Raw genomic sequence first — 20,587 nt, 5'->3', positions numbered from 1 at the left:
CCCAACACAAGAAGTACTGCACTTCCTTATTTACTCCATGATTTAGTTATGAAGAACAGCGGGGCTGAGCCCCACCAGAGGTCAGAGAGTGAGGATGGGGGGAGAACAACCAAGATGAAGACTGGACTGATCCTGAAGACCACCATCATTGGGGTATTGACTCCTCCCTCATTATCACTTTCTGTTTAAGGGTGCAAAGTTGGAGGATGTTATCACATTATTATCACCATGTAAAAGTCTGTGCTCCAATCACATCATCCCATATAAAATGTCCAGCTGGGAGGAAATGGGTGGAACAAAAAAGAGGTTGAGCAGAGCTTATGAATCAACATTTTTCTGGAAGCTGAACCCCAGAACCTCCATAAATCCAGTCTAGATACATAAATTGTGTCTGCAGCACAGAGAAGGAAGATTATCCGAGAGAAATCCAGGAATACAGGACGGGGAACACAGCTCAGGAAAGTGACCAGGGGATTACAGGCTGATATCACCCAGTCCCCGCCCTACTCTGGACCAATCAGTGAGCAGTATGGGTGGAGGAATGGATTTAGTGTTCATGACCCACCTGTGCTGATCTCTGTAGGAGTGTCCTCCTCTATAAATGTCCCCGTTATTCCATCCTCCTCCATAGACTGCTGATCATCCCTCACATACGCCTCTTCTTCTTCAACCTCAAATTCTCTCAGGTTTCCACTCTGAATATATAATAAAATGACATCAATGGTAACAATGCAGATAATGTACAGATCCTAATGATACTATCAGTGATTGTTCCTCATCTACCTGATGATGGTGAGGGATGGTGTGACCTTCCTGTGTGGAATCCCGGGAATACAGAGGACGGGGACATCTCTCTGGTGGGTTCCCATGACTGGATCCATCTGTAGGAAACACACACACTGACTGAATCCATTGTTTCTATGTGTTTATCAGATGATGGGGGATCTAGGTGGATCCTCCGTACTGCTCTCTCCTTTACAATAAAGTCTCCTCTTACCCGGTGATGTGAGGGGCGGCTGATTGTCCATCATGACGTCCTTGTAGAGATCCTTGTGTCCTTCTAAATACTCCCACTCCTCCATGGAGAAATAGACAGTGACACCCTGACACCTTATAGGAACCTGACACACACAATGATACAGTCACCATCCAGACACATCCCTTGTCTGTTACTGGAGAATGTCCCAGAATTCCCGGCACCGCTCACCTCTCCTGTCAGCAGCTCCATCATCTTCTTGGTGACTTCTAGAATCTTCTGCATGTTGTGTCTCTCAGGGTTTAGGGAGTCACATGGAGGCACTGTGATGGTCATATGATCACCTGACTTCAGAAGAGGAAATCTCTGTATTGAGGAACCAATAGGAATATCATGTTAGACTCCCAGAATCCTCCTCACCTCTCCGGTCAGGTCTGTGTATTAATAATAAAGATAGGAGTGATGTCATGTGACCTCCCAGAATCCTCCTCACCTCTCCGGTCAGGTTGGTGTTTTATTAATAGAGATAAGAGTGATGTCATGTGACCTCCCAGAATCCTCCTCACCTCTCCGGTCAGGTCTGTGTTTTATTAATAGAGATGAGAGTGATGTCATGTGACCTCCCAGAATCCTCCTCACCTCTCCGGTCAGGTCTGTGTTTTATTAATAGAGATGAGAGTGATGTCATGTGACCTCCCAGAATCCTCCTCACCTCTCCGGTCAGGTCTGTGTTTTATTAATAGAGATAAGAGTGATGTCATGTGACCTCCCAGAATCCTCCTCACCTCTCCGGTCAGGTCTGTGTTTTATTAATAGAGATGAGAGTGATGTCATGTGACCTCCCAGAATCCTCCTCACCTCTCCGGTCAGGTCTGTGTTTTATTATTAGAGATGAGAGTGATGTCATGTGACCTCCCAGAATCCTCCTCACCTCTCCGGTCAGCAGGTAGATGATCTCCAGGGTGAGGTTTAGTATCCTCTCAGTCATGTGACTCCGGTCCTCCTCCATCCTCATTGGTGCCATCATGTGATCTATACAGGTCTCCTTGTAGACGGATAACTTTGGGAAATGAAAGTAAGAATGATTTGGATGGTATTGGTCACACAATAATAGGATGTGGATGTGAGGGGGGAATAGGAGGGTTGCTGGACATTTAAAGTGTAACTAAAGACAAACCACTTGTTTCATTTTGGATAGAGTAAGGGAGGGTTATAACCTCTGTCAGTTGTTTTTGCCATCTGTGTCCCATTGGGGATATTTCCCTTCACTTCCTGTCCCATAGCCAAAACAAGTGAGAGGAAATCCCCACCAAAAGTGAGGGAATTCTGGTGTCACCAGAACTAGTTTCCCCATTGGAGGATTTACCCTCTATTAGTGTTCTGATGTCAACCCAAAATTTGGGGCTCTCTTTCACTCTTGGTTATAATGGTCACCGGGACAAATGGGGGCACAAACCGCAATAAAAACTGACAGATGCTCTAATTCCTCTCTAATCTAAACCTAAAAAAAAAAGTTTTACCTTTAGTTATACCTTAAGAATTACCGCCCCCCACGGGAACACGTTTACTTTAGACTGTTTAGTGTTTAGACCCCAGAACTCTCTTAGTCTGCTGGATCAGAAATCCCCTTTTCTCTGTTGGGATTGTTTGGTCTCTGAACTGGTTTTGATGAGTTTTAGATCTGCAGACAAGGAATGATAAATGGTTACATAGTCGGTAAGGTTGACTAAAGACACCCGTCCCTCCAGTTCAGCTGCATTGTGTGTATCTGCGTGTCTATGGCACCATCCTCTTCCATATCCCTTTACATTGTGTTCCCTAAGAAACACATCTAAAAGGTTTGTGAATGTATCTACACTCCCCGCTGACACCCCAACTGTGGAAGGGAGTTCCACATCTTTACCACTCTAACAGTAAAGAACCTAACACACAGTTTAACCACTTGACCTCCAGAAGGTATTACCTCTTTATGACCAGGTTATTTTTTGCTGTTCAGCACTGAACTACTTTAACGGCAAATTGCTCGGTCATGCAACACTGAACCCAAATTAAATTTATATAATGTTTTCACACAAATGAAGCTTTCTTTTGGTGGTATTTGATCACCACTGGAGTTTTTTATGTATGTAACACACTGCATTGTTACTAATTGCAGATTGTTAAATGGCCACAAGATGGCTGTGTTCTGCAGTTCAGCTGACACCGGAAATTGTACAGGAACGCTGAGAATGCTGGGACTTGTATGCTGCAAGCAGGATTTCTCCATTCAGTTCAGCTGACATAGAACTACAGATCCCAAGTCAGTGAGTAAAGGGGCTGGAGTGTATAAAAGGAGAAAAGCCCAGGAGGAGAGGAGAAGAGAGGCAGGGTGCGTGTGAGAACAGAGTGCCGATCCAGGAGGCCTCAGGCTGGATCAGACTGAATCAGAGGATGGAGAAGGGAATTTCCAGATTGTTGATTGTTCAGAGAGGCAGGATAGTCCATCCTGCATGTAGGTGTATCGAGTCATCGGCACCACTATCTCCATGGGAAGACAGCCAGAAAAGGGGCCCCCCAGCAACAAGGACATCATTTCACACCACTACCTCAAAGGACTGGTGAGAGAGTTCCTAACCCACACCACACCACCATGTGATACAGGTTCCATAGTTGTTGTTGCCGGTTACTAAAGTCCAGGATTCTTACAATACAGACTGCCACATAGAGACACAGTCTCTGTAGCCCAATCAGTGCTGCGGCCTATCTACACCAGAAGCCCATTGAAGTATCACACACAGTATATCAGCCCTAATAGATTCTGTGGCCTGATTGGTAGGAACTGGAAAAAAGTAAAATCATATTACCTCCGGCCTGTTCTACACAAAGTTCCACCAGTCAAATCTCACACTAAAGGGACATACTTCTGCTGAAGTCTGCTCTCACCCTCCTCAGTTTGAGTAACCACCATACCCAAGTAAACTCCTAGATTGTTATAAATATAAAGTGCCGCGCTCCTATTTGCTTATATATATATATCTTGATCCTAGGGGTATATGAATTAATATATGAAGCAATCTATCAATCACTGTGACTAGTGCATAAAATTAATCAATATTAAATAATAATCAATCACTAGTGAATCACTATAACCGGTGAATCAAATACATAAACAGCCTACATATTTGTGACTGATAACAATCAATCCTTAATTAGATGTGATTAAAAAATTAAATATAAATCAACACAATTTTTAAATTCCGTGCCCCTCTGATCTGCTGTGATCACTCCATCTATATAGTGCAACAGCATACATATAAGTGCAAGTGCAAATGCATATAATATATAAAACAATAAAAAAGTCTTTGAAATAAGTGCAATGTGCAGGTGGGTTCCTTAATCCCTCTCGCCGAGTGCTTAGTGGTCTCCCTATGCGCTCACCTTAATATTTGCCTGAATAAATTCAGGCAAATACACTTTTAATCCTTCCAGGATTGATGGGATGATACTCTTGTATAGGCTGTTCCAGAAGGTAGGTATGGATTTAGAGGGATTCTCCTGTGCTCTCCTCTTTCCCTTTTGCAGCTGCTCATGAATGAACTTCCTGACCAGCTCTCTAGGATTCTCCTACTTCCCCTCCTGGGGTCACCACCTTCTCCAATCCTCCTTTCACCAGCATATGGAATGTGGGTCAATTTAGAGAGAGAAGAAAAAAGACTATGGTGCCTTATCCTTGTGTATAAAGGAAATTTATTGCTGCCAGTTGCGGTATTACACGGCTTTAATGTGATCCAGGACAGCCTTGATGGTTACACACAGTAATACTCTGCCTCTGCCTCTGTAGTGCTGTCTGCCTCCAATCATTTCCCCCTGATGAAGTCACGTGACCCTGTGACGCAACGCGTAGGGGAGGGGCTCTGACGTCACGATGTTGCATCGGAGAGGCTCGGTGATTCCAGTGCAGACGGAGGCAGACAGCACTACAGAGGCAGAGTATTACTGTGTGTAACCATCAAGGCTGTCCTGGATCACATTAAAGCCGTGTAATACCGCAACTGGCAGCAATAAATTTCCTTTATACACAAGGATAAGGCACCATAGTCTTTTTTCTTCTCTCTCTAAATTGACCCACATTCCATATGCTGGTGAAAGGAGGATTGGAGAAGGTGGTGACCCCAGGAGGGGAAGTAGGAGAATCCTAGAGAGCTGGTCAGGAAGTTCATTCATGAGCAGCTGCAAAAGGGAAAGAGGAGAGCACAGGAGAATCCCTCTAAATCCATACCTACCTTCTGGAACAGCCTATACAAGAGTATCATCCCATCAATCCTGGAAGGATTAAAAGTGTATTTGCCTGAATTTATTCAGGCAAATATTAAGGTGAGCGCATAGGGAGACCACTAAGCACTCGGCGAGAGGGATTAAGGAACCCACCTGCACATTGCACTTATTTCAAAGACTTTTTTATTGTTTTATATATTATATGCATTTGCACTTGCACTTATATGTATGCTGTTGCACTATATAGATGGAGTGATCACAGCAGATCAGAGGGGCATGGAATTTAAAAATTGTGTTGATTTATATTTAATTTTTTAATCACATCTAATTAAGGATTGATTGTTATCAGTCACAAATATGTAGGCTGTTTATGTATTTGATTCACCGGTTATAGTGATTCACTAGTGATTGATTATTATTTAATATTGATTAATTTTATGCACTAGTCACAGTGATTGATAGATTGCTTCATATATTAATTCATATACCCCTAGGATCAAGATATATATATATAAGCAAATAGGAGCGCGGCACTTTATATTTATAACATTGTATATACACCAGCAAGTGAGTCTGTGCAAGAGCCAGCGCACCTAGCACATTAAATCAGCAGATATATTTATACCACCCACTGAATGCCTCATTAACCACTTGCCTACCGAGCACTTATACCCCCTTCCTTACCAGGCCAATTTTCAGCTTTCAGCGCTGCCGCACTTTGATTGACAATTGCGCGGTCATGCAACATTGTACCCATATGAAATTTTGATCATTTTTTTCTCACAAATAGAGCTTTCTTTTGGTGGTATTTAATCACCACTGGGCGCTTTACTTTTTGCGCTATAAATTAAAAATGTGCAAAAAATTAAAAAAAAAAAAAAAAGTTTATTTGTTTCTTTTATAAAATTTTTCAAACAGGTATTTTTTCTCCTTCACTGATTTGCGTTGATGAGGTGGCACTGATGGGCACTGATAGGCGGCACTGATGGGCACTGATAGGCAGCACTAAAGGGCACTGATAGGCAGTACTAATGAGGTGGCACGGATAGGCGGCACTGATAGACAGCACTAATTAGGGGTCACGGATAGGCGGCACTGATATGCAGCACTGATAGGCGGCACTGATGATGGGTACTGATAGACGGCACTGACTGGCATCACTTCTGGGCACTGACTGGCGGCACTGACTGGCACAACCCCTGGGCACTGACTGGCACAACCCCTGGGCACTGACTGGTGGCACTGACTGGCAGCACTGCTGGGCTGCACTGGTGGGTGGCACTGGTGGGCAGCACTGGTGGGTGGGCACAGGTGGGTGGCACTGGTGGGCACAGGTGGGTGGCACTGGTGGGCACAGGTGGGTGGGCACAGGTGGGTGGCACTGCTGGGCACATGTAGGTGGCACTGCAGCGTGGCACAGGTGGGTGCACTGCTGGGCACAGGTGGGGGCACTGCTGGGAACGGGTGGGCGGGGCTAGTGGGCGCACTTCTGGGCGGAACTTGCGGGTGTCACTGCTGGGCACCGATCATCAGGGCACTGATCATCAGTGCCCTGATGATCGGTACCGATCCCCGCTCTGACAACTGCCGGTTCTCGGCAGTACTTTCCTCACGATCTGACAGCGTGAGGAAAGTGCAGCCGAGAACCGGCACTTGCATTTCCCTGTGATCAGCGTGTTATTGGACACCGCTGATCACGTGGTAAAAGGCCGGTGGGATCGGCCTTTCACCACATCACGTGATCAGCTGTGTCCGTAGGACACAGTGATCACGGAGATCGCCGGGTGCGCGTCCCCTGGGGCGCGCAGGAGAGCGCGTTCTGGGAGGACGTCATATGACGTCCACTCAGAACTGGCCGGCCGCGGTGAAGCCGTCATTCGGCTATGCGCGGTCGGCAAGAGGTTAATAATAGCTCACAAGTATTCACCATTTATAAACTCCTAGATTGCTGCCTTTATTGAAGGGGAACTCTGCTTGCTGTGTCCTCATCACCAGGGAAGGGACATTTTCTCATGAAGAAAAGGGATGACCCCTCCACTGTGCACCAATGTAAAGAGCTCCACCAAAGCCAGCAGAAGAGTCTTTCCTGCATTGGGTGATGGGGTTTATATGGGACTTTCTGCTTGTTGAAACCCTCAGAGAGTTAAGCACTGGTTCTGTTTACTGGGAGCCCACAAGGGAGCGAGCCTAACATTCCTAATCTCCCCTTTTCTGCCTGTTTGGGGAAAGTTCTCTGGGTAGGAGAGAAACAATTAAACTCTGAGTCCTGGAGGACAATTCAGTCTATTTAATGTGGTATTGTGCTGTAATATGTTGTTTATTTCTCCTGAACGGTTCATAGTTTCTCACATCAGTCGATTCTTCATGTGTATATTGCTGCTAATCTGACTGTAATACAGACTGATTTACTATTCATTCAATGCTATGTGATTATTGTGTGTTATAGCCGGGGGGGACACCTGACCAAGGTATTACAATGGTGTCAGCAGGGGTTGTGCACCAGCCAGGGCTCAGAAGTGAACAGGGAACCCAAAATACTCAGCGGCTCTTGAGGGGGTAGCGCTACATATAAATGAGAAAGACCAAAATAAAAAAAACTATATTTTCTACTTTCTGTTATTAAAAATATCTGATCAAATCTCATTTCTTTGTAAATTTAGGCCAAAATGTATTCCACTACTTGTCTTTGGAAAACAATCCCCAGTAAGTGTATATTAATTGTTGTGTGTGAAAGTTATAGAGTCTACAAACTATGGGATATATACTAGAATCTACGCAGCTTTTAAGCAGCTCTGACTTTCCTGCTGCCTATACATTTCTTGAGGTGCTAAAATGCCAGGACAGTACACACAAGAGTAGATGATGCTTGGAGTAAACTTCCAGCAAAGGTAGTGAGCCAGTCAGCAGCAAATAGCTTCAAACATGCTTGGGATAAGCATAGCTCTATACTCAGACAAAACGTTACCAAACAAACCCCCACCCACCTCCCCCCCAAAAGAACTCGGTGGACCACACAGTGTTTTCTGCCTTCATTTTTCTATGTCTCTAAATGACCTCATTTTTGGAAAGTAGACAGTCTGAGGTATTTTCTGGGAGGCATGTTGAATCCATGGAAGATTTTATTTTTTGCCACAAGTATTTGGGATATGACAAAAATTGTATTTTTCTTTACACAAAGTTGTCACTTTAATGAGATATTTCTCACACATGCCATGGGTATATGTGTAATTACAGCCCCAAACAAGTACAGCCTATCCACGTACAGGGCCCAAAATCCAATCAGCACCTTCAGGCTTTCAAGGGGCATTAATTATTCATTGGATGTCCTGAATACTTATCACAGTTTTGGAGACTCTAAAATGCCCCAATAGTACAAACACCCCTAAATGACCCTTTTTTGGAAAGTCGACACTCCAAGGTATTTAACCAGCGGCATGCTGAGTATTTTGCAGATCTCGTTTTATTGTCACAAGGTTTTGAGGAATGAAAGATGAAAATAAAAAATATTTTTTTTTTCTTCATTTTCCAAAAGCCTGGGAGGTGTAGACTTCAACAACCAAATGATGAAGCCATTGTTAACCACCTGCAGAGCTAGACATTGGTACAAAAAAGTGTCTATATATTTATCATTAAATAATGACATTTAATAATGTCAATTGGCTCTATACAATGCTTTTGTTATTTACAAAGCTACTGGAAGAACCAGATCCTTCCTAAAATACCAGGAAGAGATCATCACGGCCTTTTAGTATCCAGAAGGCACTGCGGCCCAAAACCCAAATCCAGATGCAGTTAGCCGGCTTCATGAGAGGCATTTTCCTGATGTCCTCCCACCTACCACAACACAAAAGTCATCCCAAAAATGATGTGTCTGTGGTAAACATGGAATAAGGGGAGAAACTCCAGAGTACAGCATGGCACAGTATAGGGGCCACACAATTCAGCACAGGACAGGTCTCTAAAGATCATAGGTAGTCAGGAAAAATATATATATATATTTAAATAATGTTATATTGTTACTGTGTTATTGTTAACTATTTGCTTTGCAGGAACACCAGTCAGCTGCAGCATTGATCGGTGTATTCTGACGCTGACACAGATAGGCCTTTCAACAACACCAGAGGCCATGTAAATTTGGACCGTTGTGTCTGAGTGAATGGAAGACAGGATAAATATATCACATTTCTCCTTCCATTTTACTCGAGTAGTTCTTCATGCAAAAGCAGAATTCTTCCCCTCTCTAAGTGGGGTGTTACCAAGCCACTGGGGAAAGCCTTTGTGATTAGATCGCATGGTGCCATAGCAGCCAATTTCTTGAAGGAACAAATGTCTAAAAAGTTGCATGCTAGCATAAAGGTTGTCCACGTACAAATGGTACCCCATATTCAACAAGGGTGACAACAAATCCCACACTATCTAACCACTGCTCTCCATGTAGTCTGGACATCGGGGGCTATTGCAGCAGAGAACACAGGCATAAGATGAATCGGGTCTGTGGACCAATATGAGCACAATTCATTCTTTGTAAGGGCCATGTCAAGGGTTAGGCCCAAAAAAGCTTTAAATTCAGAAACCGTGACAGGTTTGAACTCGAATATCCTGGCACACTTTGAATTTGAGTTGGCAGAGATGTATTGTTGGGTATAAAGATTGCTTTGGTGCACAATCAAATTGTAGAGGTCTTCAGTGAAAAACAGCTAAAATAAATCAAGGGGCGTTGTTAAGTTCTCTGTTTCCACCTGAACCCTTGGCTGTGAATGGGGGGATGATGGATGCTGCTGAATCTGGGGGAAACCATTCAGGGTTTGCAGGCACCTCTGGGAGGACACCATGGGCTCTACAGGCCTGTGCTTGAATTCTTGGTGGATGCAGTTGCATAATGCTATGAGTCCTAGCCACATCACCAGCTTGTACTGCACTTGGGACTCACCACGTCACCATGAAATACTGCAGTGCTGATGTATAAAAGGCTAGGAAGTACTAGGACACTGGTGCTTGTCAATCCAGCAAAAGGTAGTGCAGTGCTAGTACTGTCACTGTGCTGCATATGAGAATAATCCTGCATTTCTAGCACCTCAGCAACCTGGGAATGGGGTTGGGTGTGCCTGATCTTAGCAGGGTCCTCTTCACCATCATCAGAGCTACCTGCTGGGGTGTCACTGCTCTCTACAGGTCCATAATCTGAGCCTGATTCTGATAGTGAGGCTTCCCCTTCACTCTCATCTGTCATGCTGGGAATCCTGTACACCTCTCTAGGGAACTTTTTTTTGGACACTAAATTTATGGGTACATAGTGGCAGCTATGGGAAAAAGAGCTCCTGGCTAGCAATCAGGGACTGCTTGTGTGCTAGAAATGAAATGATCTGCTGGTGGTAGGAGAGATCAGGCTCAGATGTTGCTGACTCTGGTTTTGCAGACAATGTATCAGAGATGGCAGTGATCTGAAAAATTATACTGACATTGCATTTGTTGGGGAAGGGGGGCTAAATGCAAGTGGTGGCAGTGATTGGGGCTGATCCTGCTAACACTGCATTTATGGGGACACATTCCATCGGGAGATCCATGTGCTCAAATCCCAACAGCTAGTGCATGCATCTATCCATCAGGTGCTAAAGGGGTGTAACCACATATTAACCCCAGAAATTCTGAGGCCCCTCTGCACACTGATATATACCCTTCCCAGCAGACTCTGCAATAAATAGGGACATTTAGTTCACACATATTACAATACATGCTTAAGCTGCCAACTGCGTCAAAGTGATCCCTCTATGGCCAGTCCTACACAATGGGGAGAGCTACAAGGTTCAGGTCTGGCTACTGACCCAACAATACAACAAACAAGAGATCCATGTGCTCATATCCCAACAGCTAGTGCATGCACTAGCTGTTTGGATTTGAGCACACACTAGCTGTTGGGATTTGAGCACAGGGATCTCTTGTTTGTTGTATTGTTGGGTCAGTAGCCAGACCTGAACCTTGTAGCTCTCCCCATTGTGTCTTTTCCCCTATGCTAGCATTGTGTCCACAGTAGCACTTGCGTAGGCAGAGCAGAGTAGGACTGGCCATAGAGGCAGAGCAGAGTAGGACTGGCCATAGAGGATTACTTTGATGCAGTTGGCAGCTTAAGCATGTAATGTAATATGTGTGAACTAAATACCCCTATTTATTGCATAGTCTGCTTGAAGGGTATATACCAGTGTGCAGAGGGGCCTCAGAATTTCTACCATTCCATCGGGGACAGTAGTATAGTTCTGACCGTGACCAGGATACTGGTCCAGAGAAACACTATACTAGCGATCAGCGATTTATAGTGTGACTGTGATAATGTGGCAGCCAATCAGAGACTGACAGTAACTGACACTGACTGGAGGGGACACTAACTGATGTCACTAGTGACACTAATACAGAGATCTGTGATAATACTGTACACTGTCACTGTACTAATGACACTGGCTGGGTGATGGGTGATCAGGAATGCAATCAAGGGGTTCACTGTGTGCCTAACAAGTGTATGTGTGCTGATTGTACTCCCAGACTGGATGGATTTTCTTCCTGATCTCAGCTCTGACCGGTAAGTGAGATCAGGGAGAAGAAGCAGCCAGATCTTCATGTGTGATCACTAACACCCTGATCTCTGTGCTGTGGTTGGCCACAGTTATCAACAGGTTCACAGCCACAATCATTGGCTGCAAGCCTGACAACAAACTCATGCTGTGTCCAACCACAGCGTGAGCAGCAAGGGGCGGCGTGCACTCCTGTAAACCAGGAAGTTGCTGGCAGGCAAATGGATAAACACTATTTCCTTTGTAAGTGTCAGCACTGCTGCAGCACATTCTGTACATCACAGAGATGTCCCTCCACAGGGGGGATTAGGACACCTCACAAGATTAGGACACCTCCCAGGATTAGGACACTCCCATGATTAGGACACCCCCCAGGATTAGAACAGGACAGACGTGACTATGGAGGAAGAGGACGGACATGACTATGGAGGAAGAGGACGGACATGACTATGGAGGAAGAGGACAGACGTGACTATGGAGGAAGAGGACAGACGTGACTATGGAGGAAGAGGACAGACGTGACTATGGAGGAAGAGGACGGACGTGACTATGGAGGAAGAGGACGGACGTGACTATGGAGGAAGAGGACGGACGTGACTATGGAGGAAGAGGACGGATGTGACTATGGAGGAAGAGGACGGACGTGACTATGGAGGAAGAGGACGGATGTGACTATGGAGGAAGAGGACAGACATGACTATGGGGGAAGAGGACAGACGTGACTATGGAGGAAGAGGACGGATGTGACTATGGAGGAAGAGGACAGACGTGACTATGGGGGAAGAGGACAGACGTGACTATGGAGGAAGAGGACGGACGTGACTATGGAGGAAGAGGACGGACGTGACTATGGAGGAAGAGGACGGATGTGACTATGGAGGAAGAGGACAGACATGACTATGGGGGAAGAGGACAGACGTGACTATGGAGGAAGAGGACAGACGTGACTATGGAGGAAGAGGACGGACGTGACTATGGGGGAAGAGGACGGACGTGACTATGGAGGAAGAGGAAGGACGTGACTATGGAGGAAGAGGACAGACGTGACTATGGAGGAAGAGGACGGATGTGACTATGGAGGAAGAGGACGGACGTGACTATGGAGGAAGAGGACAGACATGACTATGGGGGAAGAGGACAGACGTGACTATGGAGGAAGAGGACAGACGTGACTATGGGGGAAGAGGACAGACGTGACTATGGAGGAAGAGGACAGACGTGACTATGGAGGAAGAGGACGGACGTGACTATGGGGGAAGAGGACAGACGTGACTATGGAGGAAGAGGAAGGACGTGACTATGGAGGAAGAGGACGGACGTGACCATGGAGGAAGAGGAAGGACGTGACTATGGAGGAAGAGGACAGACGTGACTATGGAGGAAGAGGACGGACGTGACTATGGAGGAAGAGGACGGACGTGACTATGGAGGAAGAGGACGGACGTGACTATGGAGGAAGAGGACGGACGTGACTATGGAGGAAGAGGATGGACGTGACTATGGAGGAAAAGGACGGAGATGACTATGGAGGAAGAGGATGGGTATGATGGGGGCGTTACTGGGTGTAAATAGAACATAACATCTTATTACCTCTTCTGCTGCCACTTCCACCAATGGCTCCTCTCTACTTCCTGCCTGTACCTGACATCACTTCCTGTCTGTCCCTGACATCACTTCTTGTCTGTCTTCTATAGAGACTTCCTGTCTGGGTAGAAGTGAGATCCCCACCTTGTGGAGCTCAGAGGAACTGCAGCCTCGAGAAGCATCTGGTAGTGTGACCCCGGCCTTGTGCTGGGTGTGTATGGACTGTAGATCCTTATAGAGGGGTCACCTCCACCCCCACCAAGGGGGACAGAAATATATGACTGCTCGGGGGAGGGATTTTGGACCTCTCTGAGCTCCACAAGGTGGGGATCTCACTTCTACCCAGACAGGAGGTCTCTATGGAATACAGACAGGAAGTGATATCAGGTACAGACAGGAAATGATGTCGGGTACAGACAGGAAGTGATGTCAGGTATAGACAGGAAGTTCCATGAATAAGGCAGTAGAGAGGAGACATTCCTGGATCTGGCAGCAGAGGAGGTAACACTGGCTTCTGATTGCCCAATGCATAAAATTCAAAATACTAACACTGACGTACAAAGCTGTTCATAATACTGCCCCAAACTACATCACTGACCTGATATCCATCTACCACCCAAAACATACTCTCCGCTCCTCACAAGACCTCCTACTCTCCAGTTCCCTGGTCTCCTCCCATGCCCGTCTCCAGGACTTCTCCAGGGCTTCCACCATCCTCTGGAACTCACTACCCCAATCCATCAGACTGTCACCAACCCTCCTCACCTTTAGGCGCACCATGAAAACCCTCCTCTTCAGGGAAGCCTACCCCACCCTCACCTAACAGCCGATCTCCTCCACTCCTCCTACCACTCCATCCCCCACAGCCACTTCCTCCTGTACCACTATCCCCTCCCTCCTAGATTGTAAGCTCCAAAGATCAAGGCCCTCGAACCCCTCGTGTATTGTATTGTTACTGTATTGTCTCATGTACTATCTCACATTGTAATGTACAGCGCTGAGCGAACTGTTGGCGCTATATAAATACTGTATAATAATAATACGTAGATGAACCCCTTCAGGGGGAGGAGTTGATGATAATATATTTTGCTCCCAAAGCTGGCTTAAAGGAAAAACAAAAAGTCGTCTCTAAGTGAGTGCGGAATGTGTATGACCCCTCCACAGACACGTAGGTGCCGGCCTGATCCGTGGTCACAGGGGCAGTATGAAGACAAGGCGGTTGGCCGCACAAGCAGTGATGTAGGAGATAAAATCCTTTATTGGAATCCTTTACACACAATGTAGTAATAACATGACAGCTCCAGGACAGGACAGAGGAACAGAAGACGCGTCACACCAATACAGGCTTTCATGTTCTATGTAAATGGAAGGATTTGGATTTGTCATTTGCAGACACCTCCCTCCAGGGCTGAGTGCCGGGTGGGATGTTATCATGTCTATGTAGGATTGTTTCATTTATTGTCTCATTATATTGTGGGTGACTCCACCTCCCTGCTTGGACTGAAGAAATAAAAGGTGTCACTCATCCTTCCTTATCATGCTGGTTTCCATTTCATATATCTGTGACCTGTCCGAGGAACCACATATATTACAGGGATTGTTGTCACTTTATGTGTCATGATATTAATGATGTCATGTTGTTGTATACTTTGTTATCCCGGATTCCAGACAAATCCTTATCAGCTGTTACATGTTATTTAAAGCTGTTCTGGACAAATAAAAATCAGTAATGACTAAGCCTGTATTGGTGTGACGCGTCTTCTGTTCCTCTGCTCTGTCCTGGAGCTGTCATGTGTTACTACATTGTGTGTAAAGGATTCCAATAAAGGATTTTATCCCCTACATCACTGCTTGTGCAGCCAACCGCCTTGTCTTCATACTTGTCTGTTGCCTGCCCTGACCTTTCTCCTGATTCCTGGATCTCCTCCTCATCTCTCCTCCATATCCTCTTACACAGCTTTTCTCCACACCTGCAGTGACCCTGGGGGGAGGAAACTTGGCACCAGCACGCCGCCAAATCCATCCCCACCATTAGGGGCTCTGGAGACAATTGTCTGCTATTTACACTCCGTTCCTCCGCACGTCACCTGATCACATGACAGCTTACTTCCACAGATTCCGGACAGATTTCTGGATGGTAAAGGTCAAAGGTCACTCTTCAGTTTAGGAGAGGTAGGACACACATGTTGGTCCTGCGTTGTATGTAATGACATCAGAATGCTGCAACAAGCCTATACCCTGCGTAGTGTGGGGGTCCTGTGGGGGGAAATTATACCTCAGCCTGAAGTGGGGCTTTAATAAAATGGAGACCTGAATGGAGAGGTGAGGAGGATTCTGGGAATATCATTTGATGTGACTATTTGTGTTCAGATGTAGAGTTTTCCTCCTGTGAAGTCTGGAGATCATATGACATCACATTGCCTCCACCTCCCTCCCTGATAGAAGAGAGAAAGAAGAAGAAGATTCTAGAAGTCACCAGAGAGATCACTGAGCTGCTGACAGGAGAGGTGAGCGGTGCCGGGAATTCTGGGACATTCTCCAGTAACAGACAAGGGATGTGTCTGGATGGTGACTGTATCATTGTGTGTGTCAGGTTCCTATAAGGTGTCAGGGTGTCACTGTCTATTTCTCCATGGAGGAGTGGGAGTATTTAGAAGGACACAAGGATCTCTACAAGGACGTCATGATGGACAATCAGCCGCCCCTCACATCACCGGGTAAGAGGAGACTTTATTGTAAAGGAGAGAGCAGTACGGAGGATCCACCTAGATCCCCCATCATCTGATAAACACATAGAAACAATGGATTCAGTCAGTGTGTGTGTTTCCTACAGATGGATCCAGTCATGGGAACCCACCAGAGAGATGTCCCCGTCCTCTGTATTCCCGGGATTCCACACAGGAAGGTCACACCATCCCTCACCATCATCAGGTAGATGATGACAATTATTGGTAGTTGTGATTTATACACAGCATGTTTGTTACAATGAATGTTTTATTATATCTTTCAGAGTGGAATCCTCGGGGATGAGAATATTGATGTTAAAGAAGAGTATAAAGAGGAGGATGAGGAGTATGGAGTGATGGAGGAGTTTTCAGAAGGACACAAGGATATGATGGAGCCACCTAATACCAGGAACCCACCAGAGAGATGTCCCCGTCCTCTGTATTCCCGGGATTCCACACAGGAAGGTCACACCATCCCTCACTATTACAAGGTTGGTGGATGGGGAATCTAGAACATGGACTTGTAGAGACTATGGGCTCCAATCACAAAGCGGTATCTTCCCGTATCCCAGTATGTAGTAAGATGCTGCATTCTGTTTTTTAGTAGTGAAGCCTGCGGGGAATTTACCACTGGTGTCCATAGCAACACTTGTAAATAGCTTGTTGTTAAGGAGAGGGCAGCTGCCAGTGTCCCCAACAACCAGTAAACAAGGAGCGGACGGCCGCCAAGTTCCCCGCTGACAGCTGTGACAGGTCTGGTATGGATTTTGAGGGGAACCCCGATGCCAAAATTATAAAAATAATGGTGTTGGGTTCCCTCCAAAATCAATACCAGACCCTTAGTGAGTGCCCACCTTCCTCCTGAACCATACCAGGCCACATATCCTCAACATGGGGTGGGTGCTTCAGGGCAGGTGCGCTCTGCCTCCCCAAAACACCTTGTCCCCATGGCGATGGGGACAAGGGTTCCTTCCCCACAACCCTGGGCAGTGGTTGTGGGTGGGGGGCTTATTGGAATCTAGAAGCCATCTTTACCAAGGAGGCCCCCAGATCCCGGCCCCCCCACTATGTGAATGAGTATAGAGTACATAGTACCCCTATTCATTCACCCAAAAAAAATGTAGGTTAAGAAAACATTGGAAGTAATTTTTCACAAAACAAAAATAAAGAACAATATCCCCTGATGTAGATCCATCGATGATCCAATCACAATACTCGCTGTCATCGCTGACTGGAAGAAAAAACAAAGCTCCCCTCCTGCCATCTGACAGCTCCACCGCCTCCCACTTCTAAATAAACTAAGGAGAGCTACCACCCTGTGACATCACTGGGTGGCCTTGCCCTCTTGTGACATCACCAATACAACATGCCCCGGTCAGTGATGTCACCAATACAACATGCCCCGGTCAGTGACATCACCAATACAACATGCCCCGGTCAGTGATGTCACCAATACAACATGCCCCGGTCAGTGACATCACTGAGTGGCACCGCCCCTTAGTATATTTAGTGGCAGGAGGCAGCAGAGCTGTCAGACAGAGGGGAGTCTTCATTGGGAGCGGAGCTTTTCTTTCCGAGTCAGCGGTGACAATGAGCATCGTGATTGATGATGGATCTACACCGGGGGGACATTTTGCTTTAGTTTTGCTTTTTTAATAAAGGACTTGTCAAAAACTGCCTGCTGTCTATTTAACAGAATACTTTTTTGGGGTGAATAATTAGGGGTACCATGTACCCCATACTCATTCACATGGGGTGAGGGATCTGAGGGCCCCCTTGTTAAATTTTGTAAGTCTCCTGCCTACAAACCCCCACAGCCACTAGTCTGGGTTGTGGGGAAGAGTCTCTTGACCCCATCAACATGGACAAGGTGCTCTGGGGGAGCAAAGCCCCCCCTGCCTCAGAACATGCACTCCATTTTAAGGGCACATGGCCTGGTATGTTTCAGGAGGCGGGGTCGCTTGCTCGTCCCCCCCCCTTTCCTGACCTGCTGGGCTGCATGATCATATAGGGGTCTGGTATGTATTTCTTTCATTTTGGCAAGGGGTCCCCCTCAAAATCCATACTAGACCCCCCAAAGGGGGGGACCCCACGCCATTTTCTTAATATTTAATTGCCGGTAATTCTTTTTTTTAGATTTATCAGTTGGTTAGGACGCGGCGGCCGCTCGCTCCCTAACAACCATGTTGTTTACTGGTTGTTAAGGATGCCAGCGGCCGCCCACTCTTTCCCAAGCAGTACACATTTCCTGAATGCCGCATGTCTCCACCACTAATTAATGACCGCATGCATTTCATTCTTTATTTCCTTCTGTGAATGTAACGCCTGTTCATGCGGTATTTACTGAGCGTGTTCAGTGTTTGTGGTCAATATCGCAACACGGGATAGGAAATGGACAGTTTCAGGATGGCATGCGGTATTTAGGGGAAATGTACCGACATATCACATGTGATCTGCTTCTGTGAAGGGAGACAATGTGTGGATTTTGTGTGTGATGTCACAATCATAAATCTTACATTTTACAGATGATATTTTCTCTCATTTCCTTGATTTAGAGTGGAGATCCAATCGATATAGAATTTGAGATGAAAGCAGAAGAAGAAGAGGCGTATGTGAGGGATGATCAGCAGTCTATGGAGGAGGATGGAATAACGGGGACATTTATAGAGGAGGACACTCCTACAGAGATCAGCACAGGTGGGTCATGAACACTAAATCCATTCCTCCACCCATACTGCTCACTGATTGGTCCAGAGTAGGGCGGGGACTGGGTGATATCAGCCTGTAATCCCCTGGTCACTTTCCTGAGCTGTGTTCCCCGTCCTGTATTCCTGGATTTCTCTCGGATAATCTTCCTTCTCTGTGCTGCAGACACAATTTATGTATCTAGACTGGATTTATGGAGGTTCTGGGGTTCAGCCGGCAGCATTACTAGACCTAGGCTCCTGGGACATGGGATTAGGTTCTCCTCCCCATGTCCTGGTCTAGTAAGATCTCTGACAGAACATTTCTCCCAGGGTTCCTTGCTCTGTGGTCTGCTGGCTGTGCCGGGTGGAGGGATATGTCTGTAGTGTCTCAGACCCAAGTCACTGAGTGCAGTCTCAGGAGATGGGAGGCAGCGGTGTGGGATCTCTGCAACTTGTCTACAGTAAACATTTAATGTTCCACTTAATACTGAATACCAATATTATGAGTCCTGACCCTTACACTGTATATTGTACATTACATACTCCTGACCCCTGCACTATATACTCTATGTTGTACATTACATACTCCTGTCTTCTGCTCTCCACCCACTCTTATATATACACATAACATGGATTCTCTTTTGTTACACCCATTTTCTCCCAGCGGGACATAGTTGTTCTCCCCCATCCTCACTCTCTGACCTCTGGTGATGCTCAGCCAGTCCTGGTTTGGGGGAACCAATCAGCTCCTGTCTAGTAATCCTCTTTGTCTTTGTATTTTAGTCCATGGCCGGGAGATGAGGAAAACCTCTGAGGATTGTCTCACTTTGTCTCCAGATTGGAAAGTAGAAGATGAGGACATCACACAGTATAGTCCAGGAGAAAACCCGGCTCCCTCCAATGTCCATCCGGCACCACCCAGTGTAGATGGACCATCGGATTCCTCGTATCCTGAGGAACCTCAGACTGTGCGGCACCGGGCCGGCCTTCCAACAGGGAAGAGCTTCTCCTGTACTGAGTGCGGGAAGTGTTTCCTGCGTAAATCAAAGCTTAATGTGCATAAAAGATCTCACACGGGGGAGAAGCCACATTCCTGTTCTGAGTGTGGGAAATGTTTTTTATATAAGTCCAGTCTTTACAAACATCAGAGATCTCACACGGGGGAAAAACCATATTCCTGTCCTGAGTGCGGGAAATGTTTTTTACTGAAGGAGAGGCTTAACAGACATCAGAGAACTCACACGGGGGAGAAGCCGTATTCCTGTCCTGAGTGTGGGAAATGTTTTTCACAGAAGTCGCATCTGTACACACATCACAGATCTCACACTGGGGGGAAGTATTCCTGTCCTGAGTGCAGGAAATGTTTTTTAAAGAAGTCTAGTCTGCAAAAACATCAGAGATCTCACACGGGGGAGAAGCCGTATTCCTGTCCTGAGTGTGGGAAATGTTTTTCATCAAAGTGCTATCTTTACACACATAAGAGATCTCACACGGGGGAGCAGCCATATCCCTGTTCCGAGTGCAGGAAATGTTTTTCAGACAAGGGCAGTCTTCACACACATCAGCGCTCTCATCATCATGGGGAGCAGCCGTATTCTTGTCTTGAGTGCGGGAAATGTTTTTCAACGGAGTCCCATATTTACATACATCAGAGATTGCACACAATGGTGCAGCCGTATCACTGTTCCGAGTGCGGGAAATGTTTTTCAGACAAGTCCAACCTTTCCACACATCAGAGATCTCACACAGGGGAGAAGCAGTATTCCTGTCCCGAGTGCAGGAAATGTTTTTCAAAGA

General features: G+C 46.2%; 1 protein-coding gene across 1 annotated transcript in view; it reads right to left on the bottom strand.

Moving 5' to 3' along the window:
- The window catches only part of LOC149438045 (uncharacterized), a 132,906-nt gene that overhangs the window by 91,879 nt on the left and 20,440 nt on the right, over window positions 1-20,587 (bottom strand). The gene's annotated exons all lie outside the window — the stretch shown is intronic.

The sequence above is a fragment of the Staurois parvus genome, unplaced genomic scaffold, assembly GCF_062004578.1.
Source record: "Staurois parvus isolate SC_StPar_1 unplaced genomic scaffold, SC_StPar_1.0 ptg001224l, whole genome shotgun sequence".
NCBI classification, from domain to species: domain Eukaryota; kingdom Metazoa; phylum Chordata; class Amphibia; order Anura; family Ranidae; genus Staurois; species Staurois parvus.
The sequence above is the reverse complement of the archived record's forward strand: the minus strand, read 5'-3'. Positions and strand labels throughout refer to the sequence as shown.